Source organism: Pseudophryne corroboree (genome assembly GCF_028390025.1).
Source record: "Pseudophryne corroboree isolate aPseCor3 chromosome 7 unlocalized genomic scaffold, aPseCor3.hap2 SUPER_7_unloc_8, whole genome shotgun sequence".
Taxonomy (NCBI): Eukaryota; Metazoa; Chordata; class Amphibia; order Anura; family Myobatrachidae; genus Pseudophryne; species Pseudophryne corroboree.
Genome location: NW_026967617.1, coordinates 488,695 through 506,621, shown reverse-complemented (window position 1 = coordinate 506,621; position 17,927 = coordinate 488,695). Strand labels below are relative to the sequence as shown.

The following is a 17,927-nucleotide window of genomic DNA, read 5'->3' as shown; positions in this document are numbered from 1 at the left end:
CACTAACTGATTGCGCCACAGAGACACTTTGCAAAAAGTAAATACTGACAAAGTCTAATAAGCATATATCTAGAACGTTTCCTAGAAAAACTTTAAAAAGTCAATAATCTGGAGAGTTTTTGTAAGATGTTTCTTCCATTAACCAATGAAGAAACACATTGGTACTTTCCTATGATGAGTGAGTGCTTCAGGATCTCTTGCACTTACATGTGCAGCAGAGTACTGCAATGGAAGCATGCTGGGCCCATTACCCAGAGGTAGGCAGATTGAAACTATCCTCTGCTATATGCATTTTTTTTTGTTAATTAAAGTAATCCAAAACTGGGATTGATATGTTAGCTCTTTTATGTTTACTTAAAGTACAATAACTTTTACCATTTTAATTTGTTTTAATAGTATATTGACAGTATTGTTTTCTTTCAAAAATCCACTTAATTTTTTTTACCCTATTATTAAAATGGTAATTGACAAAAACAAACTACATTGTCACCAGAAGAGCAATACAAAATGTACAAGTGATATATTAAAATCATCTTTCCAGCTTGAATTTCAATGATGCATTGGGGCAACGATTTTGTGAGAAACATCTTCACCCTTAAATAAAGATTTTCTTAATTCCTTACCTGTGTTCTAATTAGATATCACCTTGTTTTCACATTAAACAGACTTCCACATGAGAAAGCAGCAAGGATACAGTGGTGTTAATGTTTCCTGGTGTCAACCTGTATTATTTCAGTAGACATTGAAATGAGGATGCATCTTGCTGCCTTTCCAATGAAGCAAGTTTAATTTAGTAATAGGTGAAAAACCATCCCTACAAAGGTGTTAATCAGAGACTTGGCTTTGTGGACACTTTTCAGAGAACAAATTTGTTAGCATAAAAATAAAGCCAGAAAATGAAGAGCTGTTTTATCACTCAATTGGATTTTTTTTGCCAGCATATTTCTTTTTCTCTGCAACCCACTGCTAAATTGTGCTTCCTAGCTGTTTTTATAAAATCACTGAATCAAATCTAACTCTGATTACATCAGAGAAGGCCAGGTACCCTACACCATAACAGGGGGTTTGAAATTTTGACTTGTCTACTTAAAGATCACCAAAATCTGATAACAAGGTCAATTACGTCCCTGGTTGGGATTGAACCACCAACTTTTTGGTTAGTAGCCGGACACACTAACCGATTGCACCACAGAGACACTTTGCAAAAAGTACATACTGACAAAGTCTAATAAGCATATATCTAGAACGTTTCCTAGAAAAACTTTAAAAAGTCAATAATCTGGAGAGTTTTTGTAAGATGTTTCTTCCATCAACCAATGAAGAAACACATTGGTACTTTCCCATGATGAGTGAGTGCTTCAGGATCTCTTGCACTTACATGTGTAGCAGAGTACTGCAATGGAAGCATGCTGGGCCCATTACCCAGAGGTAGGCAGATTGAAACTATCCTCTGCTATATGCATTTTTTTTGTTAATTAAAGTAATCCAAAACTGGGATTGATATGTTAGCTCTTTTATGTTTACTTAAAGTACAATAACTTTTACCATTTTAATTTGTTTTAATAGTATATTGACAGTATAGTTTTCTTTAAAAAATCCACTTAATTTTCTTTACCCTATTATTAAAAGGGTAATTGACAAAAACAAACTACATTGTCACCAGAAGAGCAATACAAAATGTACAAGTGATATATTAAAATCATCTTTCCAGCTTGAATTTCAATGATGCATTGGGGCAACGATTTTGTGAGAAACATCTTCACCCTTAAATAAAGATTTTCTTAATTCTTTACCTGTGTGCTAATTAGATATCACCTTGTTTTCACATTAAACAGACTTCCACAGGAGAAAGCAGCAAGGATGCATTGGCGTTAATGTTTCCTGGTGTCAACCTGTATTATTTCAGTAGACATTGAAATGAGGATGCATCTTGCTGCCTTTCCAATGAAGCAAGTTTAATTTAGTAATAGGTGAAAAACCATCCTTACAAAGGTGTTCATCAGAGACTTGGCTTTGTGGACACTTTTCAGAGAACAAATTTGTTAGCATAAAAATAAAGCCAGAAAATGAAGAGCTGTTTAATCACTCAATTGGATTTTTTTGCCAGCATATTTTTTTTCTCTGCAACCCACTGCTAAATTGTGCTTCCTAGCTGTTTTTTATAAAATTACTTAATCAAATCTAACTCTGATTACATCAGAGAAGGCCAGGTACCCTACATCACAGGTTCTCAAACTCGGTCCTCAGGACCCTACACAGTGCATGTTTTGCAGGTAACCCAGCAGGAGTACAGGTGTATTAATTGCTCACTAACACATTTTAAAAGGCCCACAGGTGCAGCTAATTATTTCACTTGTGATTCTGTGAGGATACCTGCAAAACATGCACTGTGTGGGGTCCTGAGGACCGAGTTTGAGAACCTATGCCCTACATCATAAGAGGGGGTTTGATATTTTGACTTGTCTACTTAAAGATCACCAAAACATGATCACAAGGTCAATTACATCCCTGGGTGGGATTGAACCACCAACCTTTTGGTTAGTAGCCAAACACACTAACTGATTGCACCACAGAGACACTTTGCAAAAATGCATACTGACAAAGGCTAATAAGCATTCATCTAGAACGTTTCCTAGAAAAACTTTAAAAAGTCAATAATCTGGAGAGTTTTTGTAAGATGTTTCTTAGATCAACCAACGAAGAAACACATTGGTACTTTCCCATGATGAGTGAGTGCTTCAGGATCTCTTGCACTTACATGTGCAGCAGAGTACTGCAATGGAAGCATGCTGGGCTTATAACCCAGAGGTAGGCAGATTGAAACTATCCTCTGCTATATGCATTTTTTTTAATTAAAGTAATCCAAAACTGGGATTGATATTTTAGCTTTTTTATTTTTACTTAAAGTACAATAACTTTTACCATCTTAATTTGTTTTAATAGTATATTGACAGTATTGTTTTCTTTCAAAAATCCACTTAATTTTCTTTACCCTATTATTAAAATGGTAATTGACAAAAACAAACTACATTGTCACCAGAAGAGCAATACAAAATGTACAAGTGATATATTAAAATCATCTTTCCAGCTTGAATTTCAATGATGCATTGGGGCAACGATTTTGTGAGAAACATTTTCACCCTTAAATAAAGGTTTTCTTAATTCCTTACCTGTGTGCTAATTAGATATCACCTTGTTTTCACATTAAACAGACTTCCACATGAGAAAGCAGCAAGGATGCAGTGGCGTTAATGTTTCCTGGTGTCAACCTGTATTATTTCAGTAGACATTGAAATGAGGATGCATCTTGCTGCCTTTCCAATGAAGCAAGTTTAATTTAGTAATAGGTGAAAAACCATCCTTACAAAGGTGTTAATCAGAGACTTGGCTTTGTGGACACTTTTCAGAGAACAAATTTGTTAGCATAAAAATAAAGGCAGAAAATTAAGAGCTGTTTAATCACTCAATTTGATTTTTTTTGCCAGCATATTTCTTTTTCTCTGCAACCCACTGCTAAATTGTGCTTCCTAGCTGTTTTTATAAAATCACTGAATCAAATCTGATTACATCAGAGAAGGCCAGGTACCCTACACCATAACAGGGGGTTTGAAATTTTGACTTGTCTACTTAAAGATCACCAACTTCTGATAACAAGGTCAATTACGTCCCTGGGTGGGATTGAACCACCAACCTTTTAGCTAATAGCCGTGCACACTAACTGATTGCGCCACAGAGACACTTTGCAAAAGTCCATCCTGACAAAGGCTAATAAGCATTCATCTAAAACGTTTCCTAGAAAAACTTTAAAAAGTCAATAATCTGGAGAGTTTTTGTAAGATGTTTCTTCCAACAACCAACGAAGAAACACATTGGTACTTTCCCATGATGAGTGAGTGCTTCAGGATCTCTTGCACTTACATGTGCAGCAGAGTACTGCAATGGAAGCATGCTGGGCCCATAACCCAGAGGTAGGCAGATTGAAACTATCCTCTGCTATATGCATTTTTTTTTAATTAAAGTAATCCAAAACTGGGATTGATATTTTAGCTCTTTTATTTTTACTTAAAGTACAATAACTTTTACCATCTTAATTTGTTTTAATAGTATATTGACAGTATTGTTTTCTTTCAAAAATCCACTTAATTTTCTTTACCCTATTATTAAAATGGTAATTGACAAAAACAAACTACATTGTCACCAGAAGAGCAATACAAAATGTACAAGTGATATATTAAAATCATCTTTCCAGTTTGAATTTCAATGATGCATTGGGGCAACAATTTTGTGAGAAACATCTTCACCATTAAATAAAGATTTTCTTAATTCCTTACCTGTGTGCCACTTAGATATCACCTTGTTTTCACATTAAACAGACTTCCACATGAGAAAGCAGCAAGGATGCATTGGCGTTAATGTTTCCTGGTGTCAACCCGTATTATTTCAGTAGACATTGAAATGAGGATGCATCTTGCTGCCTTTCCAATGAAGCAAGTTTAATTTAGTAATAGGTGAAAAACCATCCCTACAAAGGTGTTCATCAGAGACTTGGCTTTGTGGACACTTTTCAGAGAACAAATTTGTTAGCATTAAAATAAAGCCAGAAAATGAAGAGCTGTTCAATCACTCAATTTGATTTTTCTGCCAGCATATTTTTTTTTCTCTGCAACCCACTGCTAAATTGTTCTTCCTAGCTGTTTTTTATAAAATCACTTAATCAAAACTAACTCTGGTTACATCAAAGAAGGCCAGGTACCCTACATCATAAGAGGGGGTTTGAAATTTTGACTTGTCTACTTAAAGATCACCAAAACCTGATCACAAGGTCAATTACATCCCTGGGTGGGATTGAACCACCAACCTTTTGGTTAGTAGCCAAACACACTAACTGATTGCACCACAGAGACACTTTGCAAAAATGCATACTGACAAAGGCTAATAAGCATTCATCTAGAACGTTTCCTAGAAAAACTTTAAAAAGTCAATAATCTGGAGAGTTTTTGTAAGATGTTTCTTAGATCAACCAACGAAGAAACACATTGGTACTTTCCCATGATGAGTGAGTGCTTCAGGATCTCTTGCACTAACATGTGCAGCAGAGTACTGCAATGGAAGCATGCTGGGCTTATAACCCAGAGGTAGGCAGATTGAAACTATCCTCTGCTATAAGCATTTTTTTTAATTAAAGTAATCCAAAACTGGGATTGATATTTTAGCTCTTTTATTTTTACTTAAAGTACAATAACTTTTACCATTTTAATTTGTTTTAATAGTATATTGACAGTATTGTTTTCTTTCAAAAATCAACTTAATAGTATCTCACCTGGCAGGTAAGTAGGAGTTGGGCTAGAGCTGGGGAGGGTCGCTGCTCGGGCACCCCCCTGTCAAGTGAAGGAGATCCAACTGAGGCAGCACAAGGGAACTCTCGAAAGAAGAACAAGGCTAGAGGAAGATCTGAGACAAAGAAATCTGACTTTTACCAGAGCTGACCAGAGGAAAGCACAAACACAGTCCCCCACTACCACAAATAATGCAGTCGAGTTTCCCACATTTGGGGAAATCACAGGGGTCAGCATACCCAGAATGCAATGAATGAACCTCACCCTGGGAGAACAATCTTCATGACCATGGTATCTCCTATGCAAAATAAGTATGATTTGGGATAGGGCTGGGGAGGGCCGCTGCTCAGGCACATCTCTGTCAAGTAAAGGAGATTCAACTGAGGCAGCACAAGGGAACTCTCATCTGGGGACAACAACTGCAGGGAGAACACATATTTTCAGATGAACATGGGAGGGCAGAAGGCTGCCTAATACTGAAGCACCCCCAAACAACAAACCAAATGCAACAACTAGGCAAGCATTCCTGGGGGAAGGCCTGCAGCAGATGGATTTGCATATGGTGATGTCATCAAAGCAGTGGGTCAAAGTTGGCTTCAACCCTCGTCTGCATATGAAAAGAGAAAAGGGGCGTGCAGGGCATGGCAGCCTTTTGCGGCGCTTGGAAGACCCCTAGTTCGCATTAAACACCTCCACCCTCCTTCGGTGTGGGGCTCATGTTGGCTATGCCCCAGCCCCTGAAGCATTCAAGCTGATTTCTTGCAGCGGCTGGGCACTGTAACAGCTCCAGAGCTGATCTGTAAGGCAAGTAAAAGGGTGTGGGCCCTGCAGCACTACCTGTAGTTCGCATTGTGTGTTGGAAGGCACAAATTAAGCAGACGGGAGAAGTCAGGATAGTGCGCAAGGGCATAGAAGGGAGTGGCTCAAGAAAAGAGAAGTGGAAACAGACAGCAAACTAGGCTGGAGAGAGACCTGAGACAAAGAGATCTGAATTATACGAGAGCCGACCAGGGGAAACACAAATTATGCAGTCAAGTTTCCCACATTTGGGGAAATCGCAGGAGCAGCACACCCAGAGTGCAATGGGTGAGCCTTGCCCTGGGAGAAGCACCTTCATGATCATAGTATCTCACCTGGCAGGTAAGTAAGATTTGGGATAGAGCTGGGGAGGGTCGCTGCTCGGGCACCCCCCTGTCAAGTGAAGGAGATCCAACCGAGGCAGCACAAGGAAACTCTCGAAAGAAGAACAAGGCTAGAGGAAGATCTGAGACAAAGAAATCTGACTTTTACCAGAGCTGACCAGAGGAAAGAACAAACACAGTCCCCCACTACCACAAATAATGCAGTCGAGTTTCCCACATTTGGGGAAATCATAGGAGTCAGCATACCCAGAATGCAATGAATTAACCTCACCCTGGGAGAACAATCTTCATGACCATGGTATCTCCTATGCAAAATAAGTATGATTTGGGATAGGGCTGGGGAGGGCCGCTGCTTAGGCACATCTCTGTCAAGAAAAGGAGATTCAACTGAGGCAGCACAAGTGAACTCTCATCTGGGGACAACAACTGCAGGGAGAACACATATTATCAGATGAACATGGTAGGGCAGAAGGCTGCCTAATACTGAAGCACCCCCAAACAACAAACCAAATGCAACAACTAGTGCAAGCATTCCTGGGGGAAGGCCTGCAGCAGATGGATTTGCATATGGTGATGTCATCCAAGCAGTGGGTCAAAGTTGGCTTCAACCCTCGTCTGCATATGAAAAGAGAAAAGGGGCGTGCAGGGCATGGCGGCCTTTTGTGGCGCTTGGATGACCCCTAGTTCGCATTAAACACCTCCACCCTCCTTCGATGTGGGGCTCATGTTGGCTATGCCCCAGCCCCTGAAGCATTCAAGCTGATTTCTTGCAGCAGCTGGGCACTGTAACAGCTCCAGAGCTGCTCTGTAAGGCAAGTAAAAGGGCGTGGGCCCTGCAGCACTACCTGTAGTTTGCATTGTGCGTTGGAAGGCACAAAGTAAGCAGACGGGAGAAGTCAGGATAGTGCGCAAGGGCATAGAAGGGAGCGGCTCAAGAAAAGAGAAGTGGAAACAGACAGCAAACTAGGCTGGAGAGAAACCTGAGACAAAGAGATCTGAATTATACGAGAGCCGACCAGGGGAAACACAAATTATGCAGTCAAGTTTCCCACATTTGGGGAAATCACAGGAGCAGCACACCCAGAGTGCAATGGGTGAGCCTTGCCCTGGGAGAAGCACCTTCATGATCATAGTATCTCACCTGGCAGGTAAGTAGGAGTTGGGCTAGAGCTGGGGAGGGTCGCTGCTCGGGCACCCCCCTGTCAAGTGAAGGAGATCCAACTGAGGCAGCACAAGGGAACTCTCGAAAGAAGAACAAGGCTAGAGGAAAATCTGAGACAAATAAATCTGACTTTTACCAGAGCTGACCAGAGGAAAGCACAAACACAGTCCCCCACTACCACAAATAATGCAGTCGAGTTTCCCACATTTGGGGAAATCACAGGGGTCAGCATACCCAGAATGCAATGAATGAACCTCACCCTGGGAGAACAATCTTCATGACCATGGTATCTCCTATGCAAAATAAGTATGATTTGGGATAGGGCTGGGGAGGGCCGCTGCTCAGGCACATCTCTGTCAAGTAAAGGAGATTCAACTGAGGCAGCACAAGGGAACTCTCATCTGGGGACAACAACTGCAGGGAGAACACATATTTTCAGATGAACATGGGAGGGCAGAAGGCTGCCTAATACTGAAGCACCCCCAAACAACAAACCAAATGCAACAACTAGGCAAGCATTCCTGGGGGAAGGCATGCAGCAGATGGATTTGCATATGGTGATGTCATCAAAGCAGTGGGTCAAAGTTGGCTTCAACCCTCGTCTGCATATGAAAAGAGAAAAGGGGCGTGCAGGGCATGGCAGCCTTTTGCGGCGCTTGGAAGACCCCTAGTTCGCATTAAACACCTCCACCCTCCTTCGGTGTGGGGCTCATGTTGGCTATGCCCCAGCCCCTGAAGCATTCAAGCTGATTTCTTGCAGCGGCTTGGCACTGTAACAGCTCCAGAGCTGATCTGTAAGGCAAGTAAAAGGGTGTGGGCCCTGCAGCACTACCTGTAGTTCGCATTGTGCGTTGGAAGGCACAAATTAAGCAGACGGGAGAAGTCAGGATAGTGCGCAAGGGCATAGAAGGGAGTGGCTCAAGAAAAGAGAAGTGGAAACAGACAGCAAACTAGGCTGGAGAGAGACCTGAGACAAAGAGATCTGAATTATACGAGAGCCGACCAGGGGAAACACAAATTATGCAGTCAAGTTTCCCACATTTGGGGAAATCGCAGGAGCAGCACACCCAGAGTGCAATGGGTGAGCCTTGCCCTGGGAGAAGCACCTTCATGATCATAGTATCTCACCTGGCAGGTAAGTAAGATTTGGGATAGAGCTGGGGAGGGTCGCTGCTCGGGCACCCCCCTGTCAAGTGAAGGAGATCCAACCGAGGCAGCACAAGGAAACTCTCGAAAGAAGAACAAGGCTAGAGGAAGATCTGAGACAAATAAATCTGACTTTTACCAGAGCTGACCAGAGGAAAGAACAAACACAGTCCCCCACTACCACAAATAATGCAGTCGAGTTTCCCACATTTGGGGAAATCATAGGAGTCAGCATACCCAGAATGCAATGAATTAACCTCACCCTGGGAGAACAATCTTCATGACCATGGTATCTCCTATGCAAAATAAGTATGATTTGGGATAGGGCTGGGGAGGGCCGCTGCTCAGGCACATCTCTGTCAAGTTAAGGAGATTCAACTGAGGCAGCACAAGTGAACTCTCATCTGGGGACAACAACTGCAGGGAGAACACATATTTTCAGATGAACATGGTAGGGCAGAAGGCTGCCTAATACTGAAGCACCCCCAAACAACAAACCAAATGCAACAACTAGTGCAAGCATTCCTGGGGGAAGGCCTGCAGCAGATGGATTTGCATATGGTGATGTCATCCAAGCAGTGGGTCAAAGTTGGCTTCAACCCTCGTCTGCATATGAAAAGAGAAAAGGGGCGTGCAGGGCATGGCGGCCTTTTGCGGCGCTTGGATGACCCCTAGTTCGCATTAAACACCTCCACCCTCCTTCGATGTGGGGCTCATGTTGGCTATGCCCCAGCCCCTGAAGCATTCAAGCTGATTTCTTGCAGCAGCTGGGCACTGTAACAGCTCCAGAGCTGCTCTGTAAGGCAAGTAAAAGGGCGTGGGCCCTGCAGCACTACCTGTAGTTTGCATTGTGCGTTGGAAGGCACAAAGTAAGCAGACGGGAGAAGTCAGGATAGTGCGCAAGGGCATAGAAGGGAGCGGCTCAAGAAAAGAGAAGTGGAAACAGACAGCAAACTAGGCTGGAGAGAAACCTGAGACAAAGAGATCTGAATTATACGAGAGCCGACCAGGGGAAACACAAATTATGCAGTCAAGTTTCCCACATTTGGGGAAATCACAGGAGCAGCACACCCAGAGTGCAATGGGTGAGCCTTGCCCTGGGAGAAGCACCTTCATGATCATAGTATCTCACCTGGCAGGTAAGTAGGAGTTGGGCTAGAGCTGGGGAGGGTCGCTGCTCGGGCACCCCCCTGTCAAGTGAAGGAGATCCAACTGAGGCAGCACAAGGGAACTCTCGAAAGAAGAACAAGGCTAGAGGAAAATCTGAGACAAATAAATCTGACTTTTACCAGAGCTGACCAGAGGAAAGCACAAACACAGTCCCCCACTACCACAAATAATGCAGTCGAGTTTCCCACATTTGGGGAAATCACAGGGGTCAGCATACCCAGAATGCAATGAATGAACCTCACCCTGGGAGAACAATCTTCATGAAAATGGTATCTCCTATGCAAAATAAGTATGATTTGGGATAGGGCTGGGGAGGGCCGCTGCTCAGGCACATCTCTGTCAAGTAAAGGAGATTCAACTGAGGCAGCACAAGGGAACTCTCATCTGAGGACAACAACTGCAGGGAGAACACATATTTTCAGATGAACATGGTAGGGCAGAAGGCTGCCTAATACTGAAGCACCCCCAAACAACAAACCAAATGCAACAACTAGTGCAAGCATTCCCGGGGGAAGGCATGCAGCAGATGGATTTGCATATGGTGATGTCATCCAAGCAGTGGGTCAAAGTTGGCTTCAACCCTCGTCTGCATATGAAAAGAGAAAAGGGGCGTGCAGGGCATGGCGGCCTTTTGCGGCGCTTGGATGACCCCTAGTTCGCATTAAACACCTCCACCCTCCTTCGGTGTGGGGCTCATGTTGGCTATGCCCCAGCCCCTGAAGCATTCAAGCTGATTTCTTGCAGCAGCTGGGCACTGTAACAGCTCCAGAGCTGCTCTGTAAGGCAAGTAAAAGGGCGTGGGCCCTGCAGCACTACCTGTAGTTTGCATTGTGCGTTGGAAGGCACAAAGTAAGCAGACGGGAGAAGTCAGGATAGTGCGCAAGGGCATAGAAGGGAGCGGCTCAAGAAAAGAGAAGTGGAAACAGACAGCAAACTAGGCTGGAGAGAGACCTGAGACAAAGAGATCTGAATTATACGAGAGCCGACAAGGGGAAACACAAATTATGCAGTCAAGTGTCCAACATTTGGGGAAACTGCAGGAGCAGCACACCCAGAGTGCAATGGGTGAGCCTTGCCCTGGGAGAAGCACCTTCATGATCATAGTATCTCACCTGGCAGGTAAGTAGGAGTTGGGCTAGAGCTGGGGAGGGTCGCTGCTCGGGCACCCCCCTGTCAAGTGAAGGAGATCCAACTGAGGCAGCACAAGGGAACTCTCGAAAGAAGAACAAGGCTAGAGGAAGATCTGAGACAAAGAAATCTGACTTTTACCAGAGCTGACAAGAGGAAAGCACAAACACAGTCCCCCACTACCACAAATAATGCAGTCGAGTTTCCCACATTTGGGGAAATCACAGGGGTCAGCATACCCAGAATGCAATGAATGAACCTCACCCTGGGAGAACAATCTTCATGACCATGGTATCTCCTATGCAAAATAAGTATGATTTGGGATAGGGCTGGGGAGGGCCGCTGCTCAGGCACATCTCTGTCAAGAATTTATAAAGTCTATACATATATATAACCAAATGTCAATATATATATATAGAACCCAGCGCTCCTATCAAAACGTATCTATTTCACCAATTTGTTGCTTATTTAATCTTTATACATCTATTAATTTTCACCATATATTATAAAATGCTGCTCCCATAGGTAGTACTGTTCTACCAATAATAAACCAAATTTTAAAGATAATCACACTTGTTATCAAGGGAGCGCAAAAAATAAAATATACAAGCTCTTTATTTTTAAAAAATATATATAGACAGAAGAAACCCACATTCAATAAAATACAATGGAGTCAACATATATAGGCACCACTATCCATATCTAAATGTAATCAGTATCTATTTCATATTGCCCTTGATGACAACGGAATGTCTATTAAAGTGTCCAAAAAATCCTCCTGGATACAGCTGTTGTAATTTAATCGTTACTTTCCAATTGTAATTGATACATTAAATTCCTTCTTGTGGATGAACAGCAACAGTTGTAACCAACGCCTCTTATTTACTGCAGTTAAAGTTCATATGTAACTCACGTGAGTAATGAAAGAAAACAGGGGGAGAGCGCTGTGATGGTTTATGAAACACAGCGGTATGCTACGACCCCCGTTAACCGTGGCTGGATCTTATTGGCACTCGCGGTCGGGATATTCCTCCCTGCCGTGGGGTAGAGACCTCCTTTTGCTCGCTCTCAAATTGCTTTTTCCCCTTCACCGCTGTCTTTACATCAGACGTCCGCCGTGATGTAGCTCGTTCATGAACGGGCTTATATCTCAGCAATCAGAGTGTCCGGTAGTCACCTTCTTACGCGTTTCTCCGCTGTTATCCAAGAGCGGTTTCGTCAGAGGATACATCAGCAGCCTAGCAGGCTCTTTTTAAAATGCACCGGACCAATAGCATTACTAATTAGTTGATTGGATACATACATATACTAATTGGATGCATACATGTAATGACTCATATATGGAACAACTTTCTAATTGCAATTGCACATATAAAGGCATTTCATAATATAAAAATAAGCAACATGGTGATTAAAAATAATAATAAAATAAGCAACAAGGTGGTTTAAAAAATAACAGAAAATATATAATCTATATACAGATTAACCTCTAATCTTTCAATCAATACCTCATATCTATAATCACATATACATAATTCAGAAACTCAGCACTAAGGATCCCCATTTACTTATATAAAACCTTTTAGGGTAACATAAATCCATGCCACTACTAAAGCTGCTCTCGTGGCGCAGGGGAAACATCACCTGCACTCTATGCAGTGAGTCCCATGTTCGAATCCAACCCGCTCAGCTTAACATCCATATTATTTATTTACTTTTAATGGGATCATTCTATCAATTCATTTTTACCTTTAATTTTTGTTAATATTATTTCTATATTTCATTATTTTAACCCCTGGAATAATTACATTGCTGCTTAAACAACAAAAAGAATTGAAGAAAAAATAAATATTAAACAGACAATTTAAGGATTCGAAGATTTAAAGATTTAAAGATTTTAAAATTTAAAACAGGGAGGGGGGGGAGGGAGGGGGGCCTTTTGGGAGAAGGAGGGGAAAAAAATAAAATAAAAATAAAAAAATATATATATATAGAACCAAGAGAAAGTGTAAAAAGAGGATGGAGGAAGAAATCTGATGTTCATCATTACTAGTGGATTTTACTAAAGAACTTTAAAGGAACACACACAACAGGATTATACAGTTTCATCCTAAGAGGAAAGCTGTTTCCAAAATAGCTACTTCTAATAATTTTGTTTATTTATTAAACATACAATAAATGGATATTCAATAAATATTATATTAGGTAAATCAATAGATAAAATCTTCAGAGACTGCCAATGTTGTTCAGTTCAATGCTCTCATTCAGACCATCAGGTGTAAGGGTACCCAAAGAAAAAATCCAAAATGCCTCCCTTGTCAAGTAAAGGAGATTCAACTGAGGCAGCACAAGGGAACTCTCATTTGGGGACAACAACTGCAGGGAGAACACATATTTTCAGATGAACATGGGAGGGCAAAAGGCTGCCTAATACTGAAGCACCCCCAAACAACAAACCAAATGCAACAACTAGTGCAAGCATTCCTTGGGGAAGGTCTGCAGAAGATGGATTTGCATACGGTGATGTTAGCCAAGCAGTGGGCCAAAGTTGGCTGGAACCCTCATCTGCATATGAAAAGAGAAAAGGGGTATGCAGGGCATGGCGGCCTTTTGCGGCGCTTGGATGACCCCTAGTTTGCATTAAACACCCCCACCCTCCTTCGGTGTGGGGCTCATGTTGGCCATGCCCCAGCCCCTGAAGCATTCAAGCTGATTTCTTGCAGCAGCTTGGCACTGTAACAGCTCCAGAGCTACTCTGTAAGGCAAGTAAAAGGGCGTGGGCCCTGCAGCACTACCTGTAGTTCGCATTGTGCGTTGGAAGGCACAAAGTACGCAGACGGGAGAAGTCAAGATAGTGTGCAAGGGCATAGAAGGGAGCGGCTCAAGAAAAGAGAAGTGGAAACAGACAGCAAACTAGGCTGGAGAGAGAACTGAGACAAAGAGATCAGAATTATACGAGAGCCAACCAGGGGAAACACAAATTATGCAGTCAAGTTTCCCACATTTGGGGAAATCGCAGGAGCAGCACACACAGAGTGCAATGGGTGAGCCTTGCCCTGGGAGAAGCACCTTCATGATCATGAAGGTGCTTCTCCCAGGGCAAGGCTCATCCATTGCACTCTGGGTGTGCTGCTCCTGCGATTTCCCCAAATGTGGGAAAGTTGACTGCATAATTTGTGTTTCCCCTGGTTGGCTCTCGTATAATTCAGATCTCTTTGTCTCTGGTCTCTCTCCAGCCTAGTTTGCTGTCTGTTTCCACTTCTCTTTTCTTGAGCCGCTCCCTTCTATGCCCTTGCGCACTATCTTGACTTCTCCCGTCTGCTTACTTTGTGCCTTCCAACGCACAATGCGAACTACAGGTAGTGCTGCAGGGCCCACACCCTTTTACTTGCCTTACAAAGCAGCTCTGGAGCTGTTACAGTGCCCAGCTGCTGCAAGTAATCAGCTTGAATGCTTCAGGGGCTGGGGCATAGCCAACATGAGCCCCACACCGAAGTAGGGTGGAGGTGTTTAATGCGAACTAGGGGTCATCCAAGCGCCGCAAAAGGCCGCCATGCCCTGCACGCCCCTTTTCTCTTTTCATATGCAGACGAGGGTTGAAGCCAACTTTGACCAACTGCTTGGATGACATCACCATATGCAAATCCATCTGCTGCAGGCCTTCCCCCAGGAATGCTTGTACTAGTTGTTGCATTTGTTTTGTTGTTTGGGGGTGCTTCAGTATTAGGCAGCCTTCTGCCCTCCCATGTTCATCTGAAAATATGTGTTCTCCCTGCAGTTGTTGTCCACAGATGAGAGTTCCCTTGTGCTGCCTCAGTTGAATCTCCTTTACTTGACAGAGATGTGCCTGAGCAGCGGCCCTCCCCAGCCCTATCCCAAATCATTCTTATTTTGCATAGGAGATACCATGGTCATGAAGATTGTTCTCCCAGGGTGGGGTTCATACATTGCATTCTGGGTATGCTGACCCCTGTGATTTCCCCAAATGTGGGAAACTCGACTGCATTATTTGTGGTAGTGGGGGACTGTGTTTGTGCTTTCCTCTGGTCAGCTCTGGTAAAAGCCAGATTTCTTTGTCTCAGATCTTCCTCTAGCCTTGTTCTTCTTTCGAGAGTTCTCTTGTGCTGCCTCAGTTGGATCTTCTTCACTTGACAGGGGGGTGCCCGAGCAGCGACCCTCCCCAGCTCTAGCCCAACTCCTACTTACCTGCCAGGTGAGATACTATGATCATGAAGGTGCTTCTCCCAGGGCAAGGCTCACCCATTGCACTCTGGGTGTGCTGCTCATGTGATTTCCCCAAATGTGGGAAACTTGACTGCATAATTTGTGTTTCCCCTGGTCGGCTCTCGTATAATTCAGATCTCTTTGTCTCAGGTCTCTCTCCAGCCTAGTTTGCTGTCTGTTTCCACTTCTCTTTTCTTGAGCCGCTCCCTTCTATGCCCTTGCGCACTATCCTGACTTCTCCCGTCTGCTTACTTTGTGCCTTCCAATGCACAATGCAAACTACAGGTAGTGCTGCAGGGCCCACGCCCTTTTACTTGCCTTACAGAGTAGCTCTGGAGCTGTTACAGTGCCCAGCTGCTGCAAGAAATCAGCTTGAATGCTTCAGGGGCTGGGGCATAGCCAACATGAGCCCCACACACCGAAGGAGAGTGGAGGTGTTTAATGCGAACTAGGGGTCATCCAAGTGCCGCAAAAGGCTGCCATGCCCTGCACGCCCCTTTTCTCTTTTCATATGCAGACGAGGGTTGAGGCCAACTTTGACCCACTGCTTGGATGACATCACCATATGCAAATCCATCTGCTGCAGGCCTTCCCCCAGGAATGCTTGCACTAGTTGTTGCATTTGGTTTGTTGTTTGGGGGTGCTTCAGTATTAGGCAGCCTTCTGCCCTCCCATGTTCATCTGAAAATATGTGTTCTCCCTGGAGTTGTTGTCCCCAGATGAGAGTTCCCTTGTGCTGCCTCAGTTGAATCTCCTTTACTTGACAGAGATGTGCCTGAGCAGCGGCCCTCCCCAGCCCTATCCCAAATCATACTTATTTTGCATAGGAGATACCATGGTCATGAAGATTGTTCTCCCAGGGTGAGGTTCATTCATTGCATTCTGGGTATGCTGACCCCTGTGATTTCCCCAAATGTGGGAAACTCGACTGCATTATTTGTGGTAGTGGGGGACTGTGTTTGTTCTTTCCTCTGGTCAGCTCTGGTAAAAGTCAGATTTATTTGTCTCAGATCTTCTTCTAGCCTTGTTCTTCTTTCGAGAGTTTCCTTGTGCTGCCTCGGTTGGATCTCCTTCACTTGACAGGGGGGTGCCCGAGCAGCGACCCTCCCCAGCTCTAGCCCAACTCCTACCTACCTGCCGGGTGAGATACTATGATCATGAAGGTGCTTCTCCCAGGGCAAGGCTCACCCATTGCACTCTGGGTGTGCTGCTCCTGTGATTTCCCCAAATGTGGGAAACTTGACTGCATAATTTGTGTTTCCCCTGGTCGGCTCTCGTTTAATTCAGATCTCTTTGTCTCAGGTCTCTCTCCTGCCTAGTTTGCTGTCTGTTTCCACTTCTCTTTTCTTGAGCCGCTCCCTTCTATGCCCTTGCGCACTATCCTGACTTCTCCCGTCTGCTTAATTTGTGCCTTCCAACGCACAATGCGAACTACAGGTAGTGCTGCAGGGCCCACACCCTTTTACTTGCCTTACAGAGCAGCTCTGGAGCTGTTACAGTGCCCAGCTGCTGCAAGAAATCAGCTTGAATGCTTCAGGGGCTGGGGCATAGCCAACATGAGCCCCACACCGAAGGAGGGTGGAGGTGTTTAATGCGAACTAGTGGTCATCCAAGCGCCGCAAAAGGCCGCCATGCCCTGCACGCCCCTTTTCTCTTTTCATATGCAGACGAGGGTTGAAGCCAACTTTGACTCACTGCTTGGATGACATCACCATATGCAAATCCATCTGCTGCAGGCCTTCCCCCAGGAATGCTTGCACTAGTTGTTGCATTTGGTTTGTTGTTTGGGGGTGCTTCAGTATTAGGCAGCCTTCTGCCCTCCCATGTTCATCTGAAAATATGTGTTCTCCCTGGAGTTGTTGTCCCCAGATGAGAGTTCCCTTGTGCTGCCTCAGTTGAATCTCCTTTACTTGACAGAGATGTGCCTGAGCAGCGGCCCTCCCCAGCCCTATCCCAAATCATACTTATTTTGCATAGGAGATACCATGGTCATGAAGATTGTTCTCCCAGGGTGAGGTTCATTCATTGCATTCTGGGTATGCTGACCCCTGTGATTTCCCCAAATGTGGGAAACTCGACTGCATTATTTGTGGTAGTGGGGGACTGTGTTTGTGCTTTCCTCTGGTCAGCTCTGGTAAAAGTCAGATTTATTTGTCTCAGATTTTCCTCTAGCCTTGTTCTTCTTTCGAGAGTTCCCTTGTGCTGCCTCAGTTGGATCTCCTTCACTTGACAGGGGGGTGCCCGAGCAGCGACCCTCCCCAGCTCTAGCCCAACTACTACTTACCTGCCAGGTGAGATACTATGATCATGAAGGTGCTTCTCCCAGGGCAAGGCTCACCCATTGCACTCTGGGTGTGCTGCTCCTGTGATTTCCCCAAATGTGGGAAACTTGACTGCATAATTTGTGTTTCCCCTGGTCGGCTCTCGTATAATTCAGATCTCTTTGTCTCAGGTCTCTCTCCAGCCTAGTTTGCTGTCTGTTTCCACTTATCTTTTCTTGAGCTGCTCCCTTCTATGCCCTTGCGCACTATCCTGACTTCTCCCGTCTGCTTACTTTGTGCCTTCCAACGCACAATGCAAACTACAGGTAGTGCTGCAGGGCCCACGCCCTTTTACTTG

General features: G+C 44.1%; 17 non-coding genes and 2 pseudogenes across 17 annotated transcripts; 7 read left to right on the top strand and 12 right to left on the bottom strand.

The window, feature by feature from the left end:
* Positions 1–5,487: 5,487 nt before the first annotated feature.
* Positions 5,488–5,651, bottom strand: LOC134987245 (U1 spliceosomal RNA). Its single transcript, XR_010192941.1, has one exon. It is a non-coding gene; the product is annotated as a U1 spliceosomal RNA (small nuclear RNA).
* A 670-nt stretch (positions 5,652–6,321) lies between these two features.
* On the bottom strand, positions 6,322–6,484 carry LOC134987202 (U1 spliceosomal RNA). The gene has a single exon (XR_010192902.1). It is a non-coding gene; the product is annotated as a U1 spliceosomal RNA (small nuclear RNA).
* Positions 6,485–6,636: 152 nt separating this feature from the next.
* On the bottom strand, positions 6,637–6,800 carry LOC134987265 (U1 spliceosomal RNA). Its single transcript, XR_010192961.1, has one exon. It is a non-coding gene; the product is annotated as a U1 spliceosomal RNA (small nuclear RNA).
* Positions 6,801–7,471: 671 nt separating this feature from the next.
* LOC134987214 (U1 spliceosomal RNA) lies at positions 7,472–7,634 on the bottom strand. The gene has a single exon (XR_010192913.1). It is a non-coding gene; the product is annotated as a U1 spliceosomal RNA (small nuclear RNA).
* A 152-nt stretch (positions 7,635–7,786) lies between these two features.
* Positions 7,787–7,950, bottom strand: LOC134987244 (U1 spliceosomal RNA). Its single transcript, XR_010192940.1, has one exon. It is a non-coding gene; the product is annotated as a U1 spliceosomal RNA (small nuclear RNA).
* Positions 7,951–8,620: 670 nt separating this feature from the next.
* On the bottom strand, positions 8,621–8,783 carry LOC134987201 (U1 spliceosomal RNA). Its single transcript, XR_010192901.1, has one exon. It is a non-coding gene; the product is annotated as a U1 spliceosomal RNA (small nuclear RNA).
* Positions 8,784–8,935: 152 nt separating this feature from the next.
* On the bottom strand, positions 8,936–9,099 carry LOC134987264 (U1 spliceosomal RNA). The gene has a single exon (XR_010192960.1). It is a non-coding gene; the product is annotated as a U1 spliceosomal RNA (small nuclear RNA).
* A 671-nt stretch (positions 9,100–9,770) lies between these two features.
* LOC134987213 (U1 spliceosomal RNA) lies at positions 9,771–9,933 on the bottom strand. Its single transcript, XR_010192912.1, has one exon. It is a non-coding gene; the product is annotated as a U1 spliceosomal RNA (small nuclear RNA).
* Positions 9,934–10,085: 152 nt separating this feature from the next.
* LOC134987258 (U1 spliceosomal RNA) lies at positions 10,086–10,249 on the bottom strand. The gene has a single exon (XR_010192955.1). It is a non-coding gene; the product is annotated as a U1 spliceosomal RNA (small nuclear RNA).
* A 698-nt stretch (positions 10,250–10,947) lies between these two features.
* LOC134987231 (U1 spliceosomal RNA) lies at positions 10,948–11,083 on the bottom strand (annotated as a pseudogene).
* A 152-nt stretch (positions 11,084–11,235) lies between these two features.
* LOC134987237 (U1 spliceosomal RNA) lies at positions 11,236–11,399 on the bottom strand. Its single transcript, XR_010192932.1, has one exon. It is a non-coding gene; the product is annotated as a U1 spliceosomal RNA (small nuclear RNA).
* A 2,639-nt stretch (positions 11,400–14,038) lies between these two features.
* On the bottom strand, positions 14,039–14,191 carry LOC134987236 (U1 spliceosomal RNA; annotated as a pseudogene).
* LOC134987234 (U1 spliceosomal RNA) lies at positions 14,132–14,295 on the top strand. Its single transcript, XR_010192931.1, has one exon. It is a non-coding gene; the product is annotated as a U1 spliceosomal RNA (small nuclear RNA).
* Positions 14,296–14,966: 671 nt separating this feature from the next.
* On the top strand, positions 14,967–15,130 carry LOC134987259 (U1 spliceosomal RNA). The gene has a single exon (XR_010192956.1). It is a non-coding gene; the product is annotated as a U1 spliceosomal RNA (small nuclear RNA).
* Positions 15,131–15,282: 152 nt separating this feature from the next.
* On the top strand, positions 15,283–15,445 carry LOC134987227 (U1 spliceosomal RNA). The gene has a single exon (XR_010192925.1). It is a non-coding gene; the product is annotated as a U1 spliceosomal RNA (small nuclear RNA).
* A 673-nt stretch (positions 15,446–16,118) lies between these two features.
* Positions 16,119–16,282, top strand: LOC134987253 (U1 spliceosomal RNA). The gene has a single exon (XR_010192949.1). It is a non-coding gene; the product is annotated as a U1 spliceosomal RNA (small nuclear RNA).
* Positions 16,283–16,434: 152 nt separating this feature from the next.
* On the top strand, positions 16,435–16,597 carry LOC134987223 (U1 spliceosomal RNA). Its single transcript, XR_010192922.1, has one exon. It is a non-coding gene; the product is annotated as a U1 spliceosomal RNA (small nuclear RNA).
* A 671-nt stretch (positions 16,598–17,268) lies between these two features.
* LOC134987243 (U1 spliceosomal RNA) lies at positions 17,269–17,432 on the top strand. Its single transcript, XR_010192939.1, has one exon. It is a non-coding gene; the product is annotated as a U1 spliceosomal RNA (small nuclear RNA).
* Positions 17,433–17,584: 152 nt separating this feature from the next.
* On the top strand, positions 17,585–17,747 carry LOC134987212 (U1 spliceosomal RNA). Its single transcript, XR_010192911.1, has one exon. It is a non-coding gene; the product is annotated as a U1 spliceosomal RNA (small nuclear RNA).
* The last annotated feature ends 180 nt before the right edge of the window (positions 17,748–17,927 follow it).